Source organism: Puma concolor, chromosome D1 (assembly GCF_028749965.1).
Source record: "Puma concolor isolate L17-30 chromosome D1, mPumCon1.1.hap2, whole genome shotgun sequence".
NCBI lineage: Eukaryota > Metazoa > Chordata > Mammalia > Carnivora > Felidae > Puma > Puma concolor.
The window spans coordinates 18,224,344-18,242,026 of NC_141676.1; the positions used below are offsets into that span (position 1 = coordinate 18,224,344).

The following is a 17,683-nucleotide window of genomic DNA, read 5'->3' on the forward strand; positions in this document are numbered from 1 at the left end:
CTTGACTCGACTCTCCACTACTTCTCCTCAGAGCAGCCACTGCAATCTTTGTGGATGTAAATCCCATCACGTCACTCAGCGGGTATCACACACGTAAACACTTACATTAAGATTTGCACTCGTGGCCACGGTCTTCGAGACCCGTATAACCTGGTCCCCGCCTACCTCCCCAGCATGGGCCTCCCTCTTCCCTTCAAGAGCTGCAGCCACAGTGAGCCTTGACACTGGTAGGGTTCACCGCCTACTCTTAAAAAATTAATACTCATGAAATTTTTCAAGCATTCGGAAATTATAATGAGGAACACAGCTGAAAACCGCGTGCCCGTCGGCTGGAGACAACCTAAGTGACCCCCAGCCGCATCTGTCCCCACTTGGTTCACTTCAAGAAAACACCTGATGTAGCTGAAGACCGTCTCTGCCTCCAACTTATTCACCCTCCAAGGTTAACCGCCGTCCCGAAGCGCGTAGGGAGCCTTGCCATTTTCACTACACAAGGAGTTTTCTAGAAACAACGCACAGAGCCGTTTTGCATGTTTGTGAAGTTTACAGATATGGCACCCAAGGAACATACTCTTTCGTACCTTTTTCCCACTGATTTTTGCACGACTGGCCCCTTCTTATCCTTTGGGTCTCAGTTTCTGTCACCTCCTCCGAAGAAGCCTTTCCTGACCTGAACCTGAAGTAGGTTCTCCCCTGCCACTTCCTGACCTCCACAGGCCTGTCCCTCACAGCACTAATTCTATGACCTCACCTGTCACTTCCTTTTAAAGACCTGATTGCCGGGTGCGGTTTTGTTATCGACGGCGTTTATGTGTCAGCATGGCTATGAACTCTGTCCCTCGCTAGACCACAAGCTAATGAAGACAAAGCCCACGGCTATCTCGTTCCTAATGGTGGCCTGGCCCCACATGCTAACACCGCACATGGCACGTAGCAGAATATTCGTTGAATGAATGAATGATTGGATGAAGAGCCTTTTAAAAAAAAAAAATTTTTATGTTTATTTATTTTTGAGAGAGAGAGAGATAGAGCACGAGCAGGGGCGGGGGCAGAGAGAGAGGGAGACACAGAATCCAAAGCAGGCTCCAGGCCCGGAGCTGTCAGCACAGAGCCCGACGCGGGGCTCGAACTCACGAACCGTGAGATCATGACCTCGGCCGAAGTCGGACGCTCAACCGACTGAGCTACCCAGGTGCCCCTGGATGAAGGGCCTTTTAACTAAAAAGTGAATTAAAGGAAAAAAAAAAGTATATAATGTCAGTATTTTAGTAAAAAGGGAATGAGTGCTGTGTCGGAGCTGGCTTGTACCGACTTTCCAGAATTTCACGAACCAGTCGTGAACCACAGCCATTGTTAGAAATTAAGCGATAGAAATGTACACTTCGATAAATATTATTTTGAAGGTAATAAATATTCAAGGCTTGCCACTTCCTAATCATTTTTATGTTTCACCATAACCTGGGTTCTTGAGGGAAACGGACATCTACTGCGTCTCTTTCCACCTCCTGGTTCAGCGACTTCACGTCGGTACCTTGAAAGCAGCCACGGTGGGAGCATTTGCACCGTGGAGATCGGCACACGTTCCCCCCTCCCCCCACCTGACCACAACTGCCCCCACGTTACCCAGCGCACACCACGCGCGTGTGTTTGCGTGTGCACGGAAAGTCTGGGAAATACATTTCAAGCTCTCAGCTCTGGTTACCTCTAGAGGAGACAAAAGAGGAAAGCAGGATGAGGCTTTTGCTTTATTTCTCTATGAGACTGGACCGCCTTTGTGGTTTAAAATCCTCAGATAGACGAAAAGAGAAAAGGCGCAGATCAGGCTTCCCCCTCCCTGCCCCGCCCCCCAGAGTCTCCCCAGATGGTGCCCCGGTCCTCAGGGACCTCCCCCTGGAATTTCTTAGAACCCTGCCCGTGATCATAGTACTCATCCCCCTACGTTATCATTTTCTGACTCGCCTCTCCCTCCTGGGGGAAAAAGAAAAGCATCTCAAGGCCCTTGCAGCCAGTAACGGGGGCACCAGTGGGCCGTGAGAGCCCTGGAGCCAGAGGGATCAGCTAGAATCTCAGCTTCATCATTTACAAGTGAGTGGTCTTGGGCAGGCAACTCTACTGGCTTTGCCTCAGTTTCCACATCTGTAAAATGGGGTACAACCCAACCCTGCAGCACTGCTGTAATGGCTGATGTGGGAGGTACTCAGTAAAGGGTCGCTATTAGCATTTCGGTCGTGACTGTCGTCACCGTCTCTGGTGTCCGAATGAAGAGCCCAACTGTTAGTGACCATTACTTCTCGGCCTGCAGAGGTCTTCGGGTTAACGTGGAGTTGTTGTGATCTGCCTTCAATTGGGCAGAGAGGCCCCCGGAGGGAGCTTTGAGGGATGAGGGGACTGCCGGAGGCCCCCTCAGGCTGGCTTCAGATCTGGAGGTTTGCTGAGGGATGTTTCCGGCATTCTCTTTGCCACCAGTCAGGGTTTTCTCCAACCAAGCATTCATTCATTCATTTAACAAATATCACTGGGGCGCCTGGGTGGCGCAGTCGGTTAAGCAGCCGACTTCAGCCAGGTCACGATCTCGCGGTCCGTGAGTTCGAGCCCCGCGTCGGGCTCTGGGCGGATGGCTCAGAGCCTGGAGCCTGTTTCCGATTCTGTGTCTCCCTCTCTCTCTGCCCCTCCCCTGTTCAGGTGAGGGTGTCCTAGGCAGAAGGAGCAGGAGCGGGCAGGGTCACACAGCATTTGTGGACCGTGTCACATGTCACTGAGCAGCCCAGGCCACCCTCAGTAGAGAGCAGGCCGACACTGAGATGGTCCAGGAATGGCCAGCCAGGGCCAGATGCTCAGGACCAACCCCCGAGGAGGCTGGTCCCCCAATGTCCTCCCTCGCCTTATCCCACAAGGTCAACTCCTTGGCCCTTCTGAACCCAGCACTTCCTGGAACCACCCGGGCTCTGAACACTGTGATATGAGAAGGACCCTGGTAGCCTAGACCTGACCAGAGAAGGGTGACCGGCATGGTGAGAGGGTTCCTTAGCCTGGAAAAGAAGAAGCCAGAGAAAGAGCGATCATCAAACGTGGGAAAGACCACCACTTGGAGGGAGCAGGGCCAGGACAACTTGGAGGGGCACAAGCCTGAACGGGGCACAAGGAATATGCAGGCAGGACAGTCCTGCAACAGAACGAGCGCCCTCGTGAGGTGGTGAACCTCTTGTTACCAGAAGTATTTGAGAAGATGGATGACCCACCACTAGGAAGACTAAAGAAAGGATTTTCCCCAGAGTGGAAGTCTAGCCTAAACGGCTTCTAAAATTCTGCCTAGGGGCGTCTTGGTTAAGCATCCAACTTCAGCTCGGGTCATGATCTCACGGTCCGTGAGTTCGAGCCCCGCGTCGGGCTCTGTGCTGACAGCTCAGAGCCTGGAGCCTGCTTCGGATTCTGTGTCTCCCTCTCTCTCTGCCCCTACCCCATTCACACTCTCTGTCTCTCTGTCTCTCTCTCTGTCTCTCTCTCTCTCAAAAATAAATAAAATAAATAGATAGATAAATAAATAAAATTACGTCTAAAACTCAGCCTGTATGATTCTATGCGGACAGATCCTCAGAAAATAATACAAAACCAGAGTTTGGGCCCCCTGGGGCAAGCATGGTCGATATGGATCAGAGTGCTATTTCTGACTATGGTAACGATTAACAAAGACATCAGCAACGCAACGCCAGGGGCTGTCATTCAGAAAGCAATTTCACTGTGCAAAGGACCCTTGCCCCACCTTTTCATGGGTTCTCACAACTCTGTGAAGTAGCTACTACGATCATCACCCCCATTTTGCAGACCGGGGAATTTGCAGACCGGGGAACCGAGGTTCCGTTTCACAGGCAATTTGCCTGTGGCCACAAAGGAAATGTGTGGGGAAGCCGGAGTTCATTCAAACAAACAACAGCCCGCCTCTTACGCATTCAAACAAACAACAGCCCGCCTCTTACGCACCGAGATGGACCTCATGCCCTCTAATGACCTCATCAGAATCCGCCAGGAATGTCCTGGGGGCTCCCTCTGAATTTCCAGTGTTGCTGCTGGTTTGAGCAGCTTTGCCCAGTGAAGATCTGCATTTTACTAGAGGGGAGCACTCTGCTTGGTGGCAGAAGGTCTGCCGCAGTCAAGGGTTCACTGCTGGGCTCCTCTGAGTGGTGCCATCACCGGCTGCTGCCCAGATTAGATTTTCAAAAACCTGATTTGCTTGCAACTTTCCAGGAACCCATGGAACCCATAAAACATTCTGATTTTCAGCCCCGCACCTCCTTAGAGCAAAGTGGTTACAAAAATGATTTATGAAGCTATTCACAGTTGACAAGGCACTCCGCCCATCTCAGATGCTCCTCCCCGAACCCCAGGAGGCAGACAGCGTCGGCTCTCTTCTCCAGCTGCTTCCCAGTCTAGCAAACTGAAATGGCAGAGTGAAAAAGAGGCCAGACTGAACCCGAACTTGACCTGACTACTTCGGCTGCAAGGAGGCCTCTGAGATTATTCAGTCCCCGGCTTCCAAACCTGGTGCCTACGGATGGACTTTGGCAAGAGGAAGGGGAGATTCCTTAAAATGGGCACAGCATTCCGTGAATATTGGTGTACACATGAGTACAACTCCCTAAGTCAGGCTGGACAAGAACCAGGATCTAACCTGCCCCCATCCCCTTTTAACTGATAGTAGCATTAGTGCTTCCTTTTCTTGTTCGAAAACTCTCTTTTATCAAATTTCAGAAAAGGCCCCAGATGTGGTAAATGGGGCATGTTTACATACAATCTCGAATTCCACATCCAGGTTTTACATACTATGGTTCCACTCACCGCCCCCACGAACCCCGAGGCGCTACTGGAGATAATAGAGCTGTGAACTGCTCTTCGCCTGCTGTGCACCTGCACGCAACAGGCATCAAGGCTCACAACGCATAAGGTCATGTTCCGATAGACCGTGCATCCCCATTTTATGCATAAGAAAACCAGCATCCCCACTTTATGCATAAGAAAACCAGCGCTCGGAGACAACAAGCCTCCAGCCCAAAGATGCACGACCCTCAAGGAAAAATGACGGAGTCTGGAGCCCCGTAACCAACCCAGAAAGCTCGTCCCCACCCAAGTCCTTCAGCTCGGCCTGTAAAAGTCCCCCTGGCCCTGTTACCAGCCTCAGGACCAACTACCCCCTGAACACACTTGGCCTCACTCTTCTTGATAATATCTGGCTATCGGCAAAACCAGTGGGTTGAGCCCTCGGGCAAGGACTGACAGCCTCGGGAGGCTGGCCTGAATCCTGTTAGTTATGCCTTAACTTGAGGGGCTCTGGGGCAAGAGTGGGAGAGAGCCCACCCCCCCCCCCCAGAATCTGCTCAACCTGGAGGCAGCAAAAATGCACATTGGAATGGGTCTGCACCCAGAGAGATTCAATAGAAACAACAGAAACAAACTTTAAATACGCTACAGATGTGAAGGATCTTCCAGGTTAACGTGGCAGAGGGAAGCTGAAAGCACCCACCGGGTCGTCCACAGCACAACCAGCACGGCCGTCATGGGCGGCTCGCCCCCCAATAACCAGAGACATGAACGAGAGGTAGGAAGAAAAAAAGCAGAGAACAAACCAAAGCTCTGCCATGAGAGAGCACTTCACCCCCATGAGGATGGCTGGAGTCAAAAAGTCAGCTAACAGCAAGTGTGGGCAAGGATGTGGAGAAATCAGCCCTCGCACCCTGCCGGTGGGAATGTAAAATGGTCCTGCTGCTCTGGAAAGTGGTCCGGCAGATCCTCAAAGGATTAAACATAGGGTTACCGTGTGACCCAGCAGTCCCATTCCTACGTATTACCCAAGGGACATGAAAACGTAGGTCTACACAGAGACTTGTGCACACATGTTTAGGGTAGCATCATTCATAACAGCCCAACGATGGAAACGACCCAACTGTCCATCGACAGGGGAGCGGATGAACAAAATGTGGCCTATCCGCGCAATGGGGGGGGGGGGGGGGAAAGGCCAGTGAAAGGAAGGATCATGCTATGCAGTGATAATCTGCCCCAACCCGGAGGCACCCTGAAAACATGACGCTATGCGCAAGAAGCCAGTCACAAAAGACCACGTTCATACGAAGGTCCAGAATAGGGACATCTGTAGAGACAGAGGGACATCCGTAGAGACAGAGTAAACTAGTGAGGGCTGGAGGGGGGGGGGGGGTGGGAGAGGAGGAGATGGGGTAACAGTTAAAGATGGAGTTTCTTCTATGAGGCGATGAGAGTGTTGCACAACTCTTGGCGGTAGTGGAGGCAAACAGTGGTTAATTACTAAAGACCATTAAATGACACACTTTGGGTGGGCGAGCTGCACGGTATGTGCTCGTATCTCAATGACGCGGTTGTAAGAAGTCCACCAAATGCTCACGGGCAGCCATCAGACAAGATAAAGAAAACCACCTTATATCATCTGCTTGAAAAGTACTCCCTGGGGGGCGCCTGGGTGGCTCAGTCGGTCGAACGTCCTACTCTGGCTCAGGTCATGATCTCGTGGTTTGTGGGTTGGAGCCCTGCGCCGGGCTCTGTGCCGACGGCTCGGAGCCTGGAGCCTGCTTCCGATCCTGTGTCTCCCTCTCTCTCTGCCCCTCCCCCACTAGTGCTCTGTCTCTCTCTCTCTCTCTCAAAAATAAATAAAATGTAAAAAAATAAAAAGAAAAAAAAGAAAAAGATCCAGTGTTGAAGTCCTGGCCCCATGATTAGCTGTATGGCCTTGGACCAGGAATTTAGCCCTTGAAGCCCCAGTTTCCCAATGTGTAGAAAGGGGGCTGAAGCGTACTTATCTGACAGCAAGGTTGTGAGGGCACAGAATGAGGTCACACAAATTCTTTAGTGCCCGAAGAACAGCACCTGTTGCGGGGGTTGTCAGAGGTATTGCTATCCACCCAACCCTCCCTCACAACTTTTGCTGAGGACCCACTGGGGCTTAAGGGTGCTGAATCAGGCTCCAACAAGACCGCTCCTAAAGGAATTTTCAAACACCAAAAAACCCTACGTTCCCTATTATTAAAGTCAGGGGGTTTACTAGAAATTCATCTCTCTCAAACAAGGGTCTTTGGATACGCTCTCAGGATCTAAAAGTTCTAAGAATGTTTAATTCAATGTTTTCATTCAAAAAATCAACATACGGGAATCGCCATGAGATTTCCAGCCCAAAGACTGCCGTGCATGTAACTGGGTGGGCACCTGTGGTAGACTGAATTCTTGGCCCCGGTTCCGTCCTTCTCGATCGTCCTTGGCCATGTGATTCCGCACTAGGCTCTCTCTTACAGGTGGCCTGTCCTTCTTCGCTCCTTGACCTTGGCTTCAGCTGTATGACTTATTTGGCCGGTGGGATGTTACCGCACACCAAGCAAAGACCGGGAATGTGCTTACGAAAGGTGGGGGGTGGGGGTGGGGGTGGGGCTTGCCTCTGGGACCACCTCTGCCTTCACCAGGAGGAGAGCTTCTCCAGAGAGCACCTGCTCCTTCAGTCTGGGCCCAGAACAAACACGCCTGGAGCAGACCTGGCTCCCCTTGAGGAGACGATCTGGCCCAGTGGCTTGCGGCAGAGAGGACCAGCCTCGCCCAACTAAATCAGCCTGCCCACGGTCCACCGGCAGACACGCCAGAATAAATGAGACCCCACAGTTCAGCCAGGATACCTGAGCGAGGATAAATGATGGCTGTTCTACGCCACAGGTCGGCAGACTTTGGCCCTGCAGGCTAAGTCCAGTCCGCCACCTGTTTTGGATGGCCCACCAGCTAAGAACGGTCCACTTCTCAGTGGTTGAAAATAAATCAAAAGAAGATTTCATCACGCGAAAGTTGTCCGGAATTCAAATTTTGGTGTCCGTGACAAGTTCTGCTAGCATACCCCCCACCTCTGACTGTTCTCCGGCTACGGTGACAGAACCGAGTGGCTGTGGCAAACACCGTGAGGTCCACAAAGCCTAAAATATTTACGGTCTGGCGCTTGACGCAAAAAGGGTGCAACCCCAGTTCTCTGACACCGAATTTGGAGGTAGCCTGCTACACTGTAACAGGCGAGCAGGTAGCATCGATCATTACTATTGGCCATGAGCTAGTGAGAAAAGAACAGGCACCAACTTGATGAGCACAGGATGCATTCTGGTAAAGAAAAGAGTAAGAAACATCAAGGCATCAAACTGCACTGAAGGATTCCCCACTGTTTCAAGCAGAGACGAAGAAAGACAATAAAGCTGTCACACAGCCCACGAAAGCACAGACATACCAAACGCCAAAGAACCTGGGTGTTTATAGTCATTACCACGGTCACCCTGGAAACAGCAATTTCGGTTCAATAAACAACATCATTGCACATATAACGACGATTTCACTCATTTGAGTTACGCATGTTTGCATAGGTCTGTTCATTTGATATTTGCAAGTCTGTGTTGGATTTACAGCTGTTTCAAAGCTTGTAAGAAATGTTTCCTCTAGCTCTCTGCTTAAACCTTTTTAAACAACATTAGAGTGAAATTAAGGTCACATTGGGACCCCACGAACATTAAATGTCACCTGACCGACAGGTACAGGAAAAGGTACTCGACTTCACCAGCCATCGGGGACATGCAAATCAAAACCACAATGTGATATCCCCTCACGCCTGTTGGAAGGACTGTGCTCAAAAAGACGAGAGGTGACAAGGACTGGCCAGGAAGTCGAGAAAAGGGAGCCCGTGCATTGCTTTGGGAATGGACAGAGGTGCAGCCAACATGGAAAAACAGCATGGAGGGTCGTCAAAAACTTAAAAAGAGAACTACCCCGTGGTCCAGCAATCCCACTCCTGGGCATTTACCAGAAGGAAATGAAAACACCTGATGTGAAGAGATAGTTGCCGCATGATTTACAAGAGACAAGACGTGGAAGGACCCCAAGTGGCCATCGACAGATAAGGGGCTCAAGACGATGTGGTGTGGATATACGACGGGATATTACTCATCCACAAGAAGAAATGAGATCTTGCCACTTGGAATAACACGGGCGGCCCTTCAGTGCATTATTCAGAGCAGTGTTCCATGTTCTACTTTTATCCCAAAATAATAGATCTTGAGAATTACAGACAGTTCCAGCCAAAGCGGGTTCACCGGCAGATCACATATTTGGGGGGGGGGGGCGGGAATCTTTGGTTTGCTTTGTGGTTCGATAACCAAACAACCAACATCTATAAAAGTTATACAAGGCAAGCCCATTTAACGCTTCTGATAGTAAGAGGAATCTTAAGACTGAGGTGCACACTTTTATTCCTGGAAAAGCTGATACTGAATGGATAGTGTTTTTTTTTTTTTTAATTTTTTTTTTTTTTTTTTTAACGTTTATTTTTTTTGGGACAGAGAGAGACAGAGCATGAACCGGGGAGGGGCAGAGAGAGAGGGAGACACAGAATCAGAAACAGGCTCCAGGCTCTGAGCCATCAGCCCAGAGCCCGACGCGGGGCTCGAACTCACAGACCGGGAGATCGTGACCTGGCTGAAGTCGGACGCTTAACCGACTGCGCCACCCAGGCGCCCCGAATGGATAGTGTTTTAAGATGCATAGCATCTCAGAACATGAGCAAAGCAACTTCTCTCTGGCATCATCTTCCACTTTTCCTTCTAAGCACGCTCTGTACTTCGGCTCTAACCTGTTACCTTTTCCCCTCCACATGACCCGTGCCCTTGGACCTCTGCACATGTTGTGCCCGCGGCTGGCGATTCTGTGTCGCCTCAGTCCCTGACTCCCTGCAACTCACTCCTCTAATCCTAGCTCAGGCTTAGAAGCAAGGAGACCCCAGTAGCAACACACGCGCTTAGTGCCCAGGGATCTTGATTTCTGAACACGATTTCCACTAAAACAAATTAGGGCTCTTAGGAGAGATGGCCAGAACATCTTTTTGCACTGGAAAGTAAGGGAAGTACTAAAATAGGAAAAAGGAGCCCGTCTGCACGGGCTCCCGCTGGCCAAATCTAGGGCAATTGAAACATCAAAATGAATGACAGGAATGGACTGGAACACACTGAAGGAAAAAAAAAAAAAAAGGATTCATGAGTCCATACCAGTACTAAAAATAACCAAAACAAGCGATGGGGTGGAGGAGAAAGTTGAATACTTTTTTTTTTCTTTTTGCAGAAGGATGTCACATAGTAAATAAAGAATGTAGGATGCAAATCATTTTAAACCATGGAGAATAATTGATAAAGGCGGGGCACCTGGGTGGCTCAGTCGGTTAAGTGTCCGACTTCGGCTCAGGTCATGATCTCACGGTTCGTGAGTTCGAGCCCCGCATCGGGCTCTGTGCTGACAGCTCAGGGCCTGGAGCCTGCTTCGGATTCTGTGTCTCCCTCCCCTCAGCTCCTCCCCTGCTCACACTCTGTCTCTCTCTCAAAATAAATAAAGATTAAAAAGAAAAATAATAATTAATAAAGGCAAGAATCATCAACAGTCGCTAAAACCACCGGGTAAAAGATAAGACAAACTGACCTCACAAGCTTCCTGCTATCTACAGGGAGAAAGACACAACATCCTTCATGCCAAAAATCTATAATCTGAATCTATCATGAGGAAACAATCAGACACATCTAAACTGTGCAACATTCTGCTGACAACTGTCCAGAACTTCTCAAAAGTGTCAATATCCTGAAAGAAAAAAACGCAGGGGAACTGTTATAGAATAAAGGAGACTAATGAGACATGACAATTAAATGCATGAGTGGGTCCTAGATGGGGGACAAACTGTAAAGGCCATTTCTCCAGGGCAATTGGGAAAATCTGAATAAGGATTGCAGTTGACAGAGTGTTGTATCGTATCCATGGTTAAATTTCCTGAATGTAACAATTATATTGTGGTTATGTAGGGCAGGGGTCTGTTGGCAAACCACTGATTGTAGTTCAAATGCAGCCCCCTACCTGTTTGTTTTGTTTTGTTTTGTTTAAGTAGGCTCCATGCTGCGCTTGAACTCACGACCCCAAGATCAAGACCTGAGCTGAGATCAAGATCTGAGTTGGGATCAAGAATCAGGTGCTTAACCGAGTGAGCCACCCAGGCGCCCCCCAGCCCCATTTCTAGACAGTTGTGAGCTAAGCATGGTTTTTGCATTTTTCAATGATTGAAAAAAGTTCTTTCATGTCATTTCATTTATAGGAAATTTATATGAAATTCCAATTTCAGGGAAATTGTACGACATGCACATTCAGTGTTCATCAATAAAGTTTTATTGGTGCACAGACACATTCATTTATGTACCGTTTACGGCAGCTTTCGCCCTGCAGTGGCGGAGTTGAGTGGCAGAGATGCGGAATGCATGGCCCAAAAGCCTGAGGTCTATAGCCGTATCTCAAAAAGGTCAGAAAAACAAAACAAAACAACACAGAATGTGTGTGTATGTGTGTGCGTGTGCCTGTAGGCATACAGAGAGAGAGATTCAAGCAATTGTTATTAAATGTTAGCAATGGATGAATTAGATGCTGGGTGTGTGGGTGTTTATTATACTATTCTTACAGCTTTTCTACAGAGCTTGAACATTTCAAAATAAAGAGTTAATAGAAATTAACAAACAAGCATGAAAAGCATCTGCTCATACACACACGCGCGCGCGCACACACACACGCGCAAGGCAACCTGTCTCAAATGTCCCTTCTTGTCTTCCTGGACAAGCCCATTATTCTTTCCTTCTCTGAGCTCCCCCAAACTTGGTAACACCTGCCTGCTCCCGCTGACATCTCGAGGCACTGCAACCGTCTGCTTCCGCTTCCATCTGTCCCAATCACTCAGGGCTTTTCGGATTCTGTTTTGGAGGCTGTGTCACGAGCTTTTGCACATCCAATTTCAAGTTTCAAAATAAATCTCCATTTTATGATGGAACTTGAAGCGGAAAACACTTGAAATACCCTTTCACCTCTGCTCCCCCCCACCCAGCCAGTACAGTAGGGGTCTGGCAGGTGGAAAGGCTGCATGACAGCAGGTGAGCAATGTCACCAAACAGTGTCCTCTCTTTAAGGGCCGCCAGGAAACCTTCCGTCCAGTACCAGTACCCAGAAGGGGGACCTCCCCAGGAACTATCTGGGGACTGTTCATGACATGGAAAGAATGCCCTGGTGGCAGACCAGGCTTGCCTTTTCCCAGCGGCTGCCAGATTCGGACCCCATATAGCTAAAAGTGCATATACGGGTCATTGTGGTATGCATTTTTAGCCTCCTTCCTGGCTCCGCCGAGGGTCTCCACCCTTGTTTTTCTTTCTTCTGTCTCTCCCAGTTTTAACATGCTATAATGGTATATTTTATGTATCCTGCTAGGCTACCTTAAATCCCTTCTGGAACAAGACTGGCTCTAAGTGAAAAATGTAAATAAAAACGCTGTGCTGGCTTCCTCTTTCTTCGGCCTTTTACCAAACCACACGGCTGCACGGCACTCCCAAACACCTCACACGTGCAGCATCGTCTCCGGCCTTCGGTGTCTGAGGGCAGCCTGGAAACCCTGGCAATGATTTATGGAGTTTCTCGTCTCCAGTGAGATGAGAAAGCAGAGGACGAGGGCAGTTCTTTCCCAAACGGCCAGAAGTGATGGCAAGACTCCTGCAGAGGAGGCCGGGCCATGGAGAGATGCAAAGTGGAAATGAACGTTGGGTCCATCTGAATGCAGGCCCTGTCCCCACACGGGGCACGGTGGGACCAGCTTTGCTCTGTGTTGAGGGGAGAAGGAGAGGGAACCAGTGATGGGCAGAAAGGATGAGAAGAAAGTCAACCAAGGCCAGCAGGTAGGAACAGGTGAGATAAGGAAGGCGGAGAAGGGCCAGGCGGAAGAACAAGAGGGTGGGTTCCGGAGCCCAGACTACTGGCTTGGAAGCCCAGCTCAGCCGCTCACCAGCTGTTTAGTTTTGTGCAGGAGAACTTCTCCTCTCCAGGCCTCAGTTTTCTCAGTTGGTACAATGGGTAGAATACCCACTTCACAAGGGGTAACGTTAGCATCAAATGAGGTCTGCTGTAAAGTGCTGAGCACAGGCCCAGAAACATCATAGGTGCTCAAGAAACGCAAACAGCCACGCTCATCACGAGCCCCATCGTTACTTCTACCAGAATACACTGCACACACTGAGGAGTCGTGGACGGAAATGCGTTGTGTTGGATGAGGGCCAGAGCTTCTGAAGGCGGGCAGAAGGTCAAGAAAGGACATCAAGTACGGCTTTGAGACAGGATTTGACAAATGAATGCGGTTTATTTAGGATGTGGGGCTTCCAGATCCTGGTCCAAAATCAGTGCTGTGGTTCACCCCACTTTTCCGCCCTCCCTCCGTTCAACCAACCCATCAACTGAGCTGGCAGTTGTTCCTCACTCCGGCTTTTCCCTGACTGAGGCCCCGACTGAGGACACACACGCACGCGCGCACACACACACACACACACACACACACACACACACACAGGTCCTGCTTTCTTGAGCCATTTTGCACGTCTGTTCTCCCCAAGCCTTCGACACCTCTCACCTCACTGGATCACAAAGCCTCCGCATGGCCCCACGGCCTCCAACCACTCCCTCCCCGCACCCATCCATATGCCACAGCTCGAGGCTCCCAGGCCTTAGGAACATCCAAGGGAGCAACACTGCTGGCCCCTGGTCCCTGAGCTGCAGGCCACGCCCACTCCTGACTGCTAGAGCTGGTCTAAGACAAGGCTGCAAACTCCAGGGCTGCCTCTTCTTCCCCCTTTTCTCCACACCCTAGACCCAGGCCAGGCCACAAACCTGGGGAAGCTGCCTCCTTTAGAGACTCTAAGCACCATCGTTGCTCACAGGCGGCCAGACTTCTGAAAACAAGCCAGCCCCCCTTGCTGGCTCCGTCTCCTCACTTCCCACTCACGCCTCGGGCCCCAGCAGCGTGGCTTCTGCCGTCAAACTGCCTGTGCCCAGGACACGAAGACCCCCGTGCTGCCCGAACACAGCGGCTCTCAGGCCTCACGCTTCCCTGCAGCCCTGTCCCCCGCCGCCTGTCCCTTCCCGGGGCCTCAGCTGCGTCCGTTTACACGCTTGGTGTCCCCTACACCCAGGCCTCTGTCCTCGGCTGACCCATGTGCGTCGGTGCGCCCCAGGATGGCTCACCTGAGCACCTCACGGGCATCTCCGGCTCGACTCACCCCCCCCCCCCACCCCGAACTCACCTTCGCCGCTCTCCCGTCTCAGGCCAGCTCTCTCCACAGCTCCGCACGTGTTAGCAGACGTCCCCCAGACACTGCACTCAGTTCCTAGCGCTGCTTAATAAACTGCCACGACACGGTGGTTCTCGAACACCACACGTTTATTATCTCACGGTTCCAGAGGTCACAAGTCCTAAGATCGAGGCGTCGGCAGCGGGCTGAGTTCCTTCTGGAGGCTTGAGGGAAGAATCTACTTCCTTGCCTTTTGTAGCTTCTAGAAGCTGTCTGCAGTCCCTTGGCTCCTGGCTCCTTCTTCTATCTTCAAGGCCAGCAGGATAACATCTTCCAATCTTGTCTTTCTGACTCTGACTCTCCTGCCTCCCTCCCATAAAAATGCTTGTAATTCCACGAGGCCCACCCCGATAAACCAAGATAATCTCCCCACCTCAAGCGCCTTAATTGAATTACGCCTGGAAAGTCCCTTTTGGCCTCTAAAATGACATCCGTACAGGATCCGGGGATGAGGATGCGGCCATCTTGAGGGGGCCGTTATTTGGCCTACTATACTCACTTCCCTCCGTCTGCTCCGAGCCTCTAGGGTACCCCTCCAGTGACAGAAGACATGTTGACCCATCGCCCCTCCATATGCAACGTCTCCATCTGAACGTTCTCGGGCGATAGGAGAGCTTGTCCATCACGCCTCACCTCTGCTCGATATTCAACCGTCTCTTCAGGGGGACCCTCCCACCAGGATTTTCAAAGACGTTCACGTCTCTCTCTTAACAAAGTCCCCCGCCCCCCGTGCCTGCCGGCAGCCAACCCTCGTATCTCCTGTCTCTCTTCCACTTGTCTTATCTCTAATCAAGCTTCTAAGAAGTGCCTATGCTGGTCACCCGGCTTCTCACAAGGTTCCCTTCAGGTGGTGCTCTGACGGGGCTTCTCCACCACAGCACTCTGGACCCCCGAGACCAGATCGCTCTTTGTTGTAGGAGGCTGTCTTCTGCATTACGAAAGGTTTAGCAGCACCCTTGACCCCTACCTTCTAGATGCCAGGAGCATAGCCCCCATCCCAAGCTGTGACGGCCCAAAATGTGTCCAGACGTTACCAAATGCCCTCCGGGTGGGGGGCGGGGGGAGGGCAGGGAGGAAGGGAGCAAACCGCCCCAGGTCGGGAACCTCGGTCTTGGAGTACCAGGTCTTGCTAAAGTGGCCGGTGACTTCCCTGGCACTAAGCCCAGTGGACCATTTCAAGTCCTTCTCTTGCCTGGCTTCTCAGAAACACTTGACCGCGTTGACCGTTCTGGCCTTCCCGCCTCTCAGGGTGCACTTCCTCAGTCTCCCTTGCAAGGATCGTGCTCCCCTTCTGGACGGCTGAACCACCGAAGTTCCTCAAAGCTCATTCTAGGCCCTCTCCGCCTCTCGTCCATCGGTTCTCCTTGGGGGCGGCCCTCCGCACTCCCAGCCCCGCTGATACCTGTGTGCAGGTGGTGCGGGAAGTGACATCTCCGAATCTCCTTTCCAAGCTCCGAACCCGTATCGCTAACTGCCTAGTCGCCATGGCCACTGGGTGCCTTGATGTCACTCCAAAGTCATCGAGTCTAAAACTGCCTCTTGCCCTCCACCCGGGCCCCGCCTATATTCCATTTCTCAGAGACGGACACCTTCCCAACCTGCTGAGAGCAGGACACTGAAGGGCTCGTTTTCGCCAATTCCCTCTCCCTTACTTAGGCCAATCAATCAATTTCCAAGTCAACCCTGCTCATCTCCGAAATAAATAGTTCACAAACGAGTTCACCCTTTCTTCATGTTGCTGCCCCACCCTAACCCAAGCCTCCACCATCCCCGACTCAGACAATGATCCATTCTTGACCCATGCCCCCTGCTCCCAATCTGTTCTCCAGCCTGCAGCCAAAGTCACCCTTTCAAAACATAAATAAACTTCTCATTGTTCTTAAAATAAAGAACAAAAGTCCCAATTTGGCTCAGCGGGCCCTATACATCCAAGACCGTCTCCCCCTCCAGGCCCCTGTGTTCGCTCCACTCCGGGCACAATGACCTAGTTGCGCAAACATGCCATACTCTCGCCCGCCACAGGGCCTTTACACATGCTGTCCTGTTCATCTGGTGGGCATTCTCTTTCTTCAATCACACCTCAACTATCAGGAAGCCTTCCTTGACCTCTGGCCACATCACTTCCTCTGGTTGTTCCCTTCTCTCCTAGCCTCACTGCCTCTTCATCACCTGAGCCATAACTTTACATTTATTTACCTTATTATCTGATTCATTCCGGCTTCCCCACAATAAGCTCTATGAGGGCAGAACTGATGTCTGATCTGGCCCATCACTGGATCCCTGAGGCCAGTTCAGGGCTTAGCACAAACGAGACCCATGAGAAAGGTTTATTTCATGACTGATAAACGATCTTCCTACTCCGTAGCCTGCTCTTCTCTACCGGTCCCACCTTCCTCCAACTCTGCTCAAGCTGGACGCTCGAGAGGCGTCCCTAATAATCCCTTCCACTTCAGATCTTTACATACCCTCCTCCTTACCTCCACATCCCATCCATCAATAAATCCTGGAGATTCTCCCTCCTAAGTCTCTCTCAAATGTGCCTGGTGTAGCACCTAAGTTGAAACCAGCATCTTTTCTGACCTGAAACCCCCCCCCCTCCCCAGCAAGGCCCCTACCCATCCGGATTCTGTGTTCTGCAACCTGACCTAACCATCCTGTAACGCCTCTGCCCGACAATCTTCAGAGGTTCCCATGGCCCGCAGAAGGAGCATGCGCTTACCCTGGCTTATGAAATGTAGGGTGATCTGGCCCCTGACTCCCTCTCCTGCTGATTTCCTGCCACTCTGCCTGTCAGGCTCATTGCTGTCGCCACACGGACCTGCCAGATGCGTCTCTCGCTCAGCCGACCTGTGTGAACACAGCATCCTCCCACCCCCCTTCCACTAACTACTACTCATGCTTCAAGTCTCCAGCTAGAGGAAATCCCGCCCAAACCCCTCGAGTAGGCCAACAACAACAATAATAATAGCTGATATTCACTGCATGCTTCCTAAAGGCAGGCGCGGTCCTAAGAACTCTATAGTATTGACCCATCGTGTCGCACCGTCAACTATGATTATTCTGTTACAGGACAGGCACAGAGAAGTGAAATGATTCATCCAAGGTCACACCAGATAGGAAATAGCAAAGCTGGCTGGCGTAATGAACTTGGGCTCCAGGCCCCAAATCCATCAGCACCATGAACTCCACCGTCTCCCTCTGCAACTACAATGTCTCATCTTCCCTCCTTCAGAAGCAATGATCACATGTGCCCGTACCTGTTCAATCCCTGTCCCTCCCCCACCAGACCGTCCACTCCCCGAGGGCAGGGACCACGTTGCCTCGGGCACCCGGTCCAGCCCCTGGCATCACTGCTTTTTTAGCTGAATGTCGTGCTCTGCATTCCCACAGCCCCCAGACCCAAGTCACCCACTCCGGAGGAGGGCTTGAGGTGAACCCTTGGTCCATTTCACAGAACGGTCTACCAG

The 17,683-nt window shown here is 51.1% G+C and overlaps 1 protein-coding gene across 4 annotated transcripts in view; it reads right to left on the minus strand.

Moving 5' to 3' along the window:
- The window catches only part of PRDM11 (PR/SET domain 11), an 85,073-nt gene that overhangs the window by 29,298 nt on the left and 38,092 nt on the right, over window positions 1-17,683 (minus strand). The gene's annotated exons all lie outside the window — the stretch shown is intronic.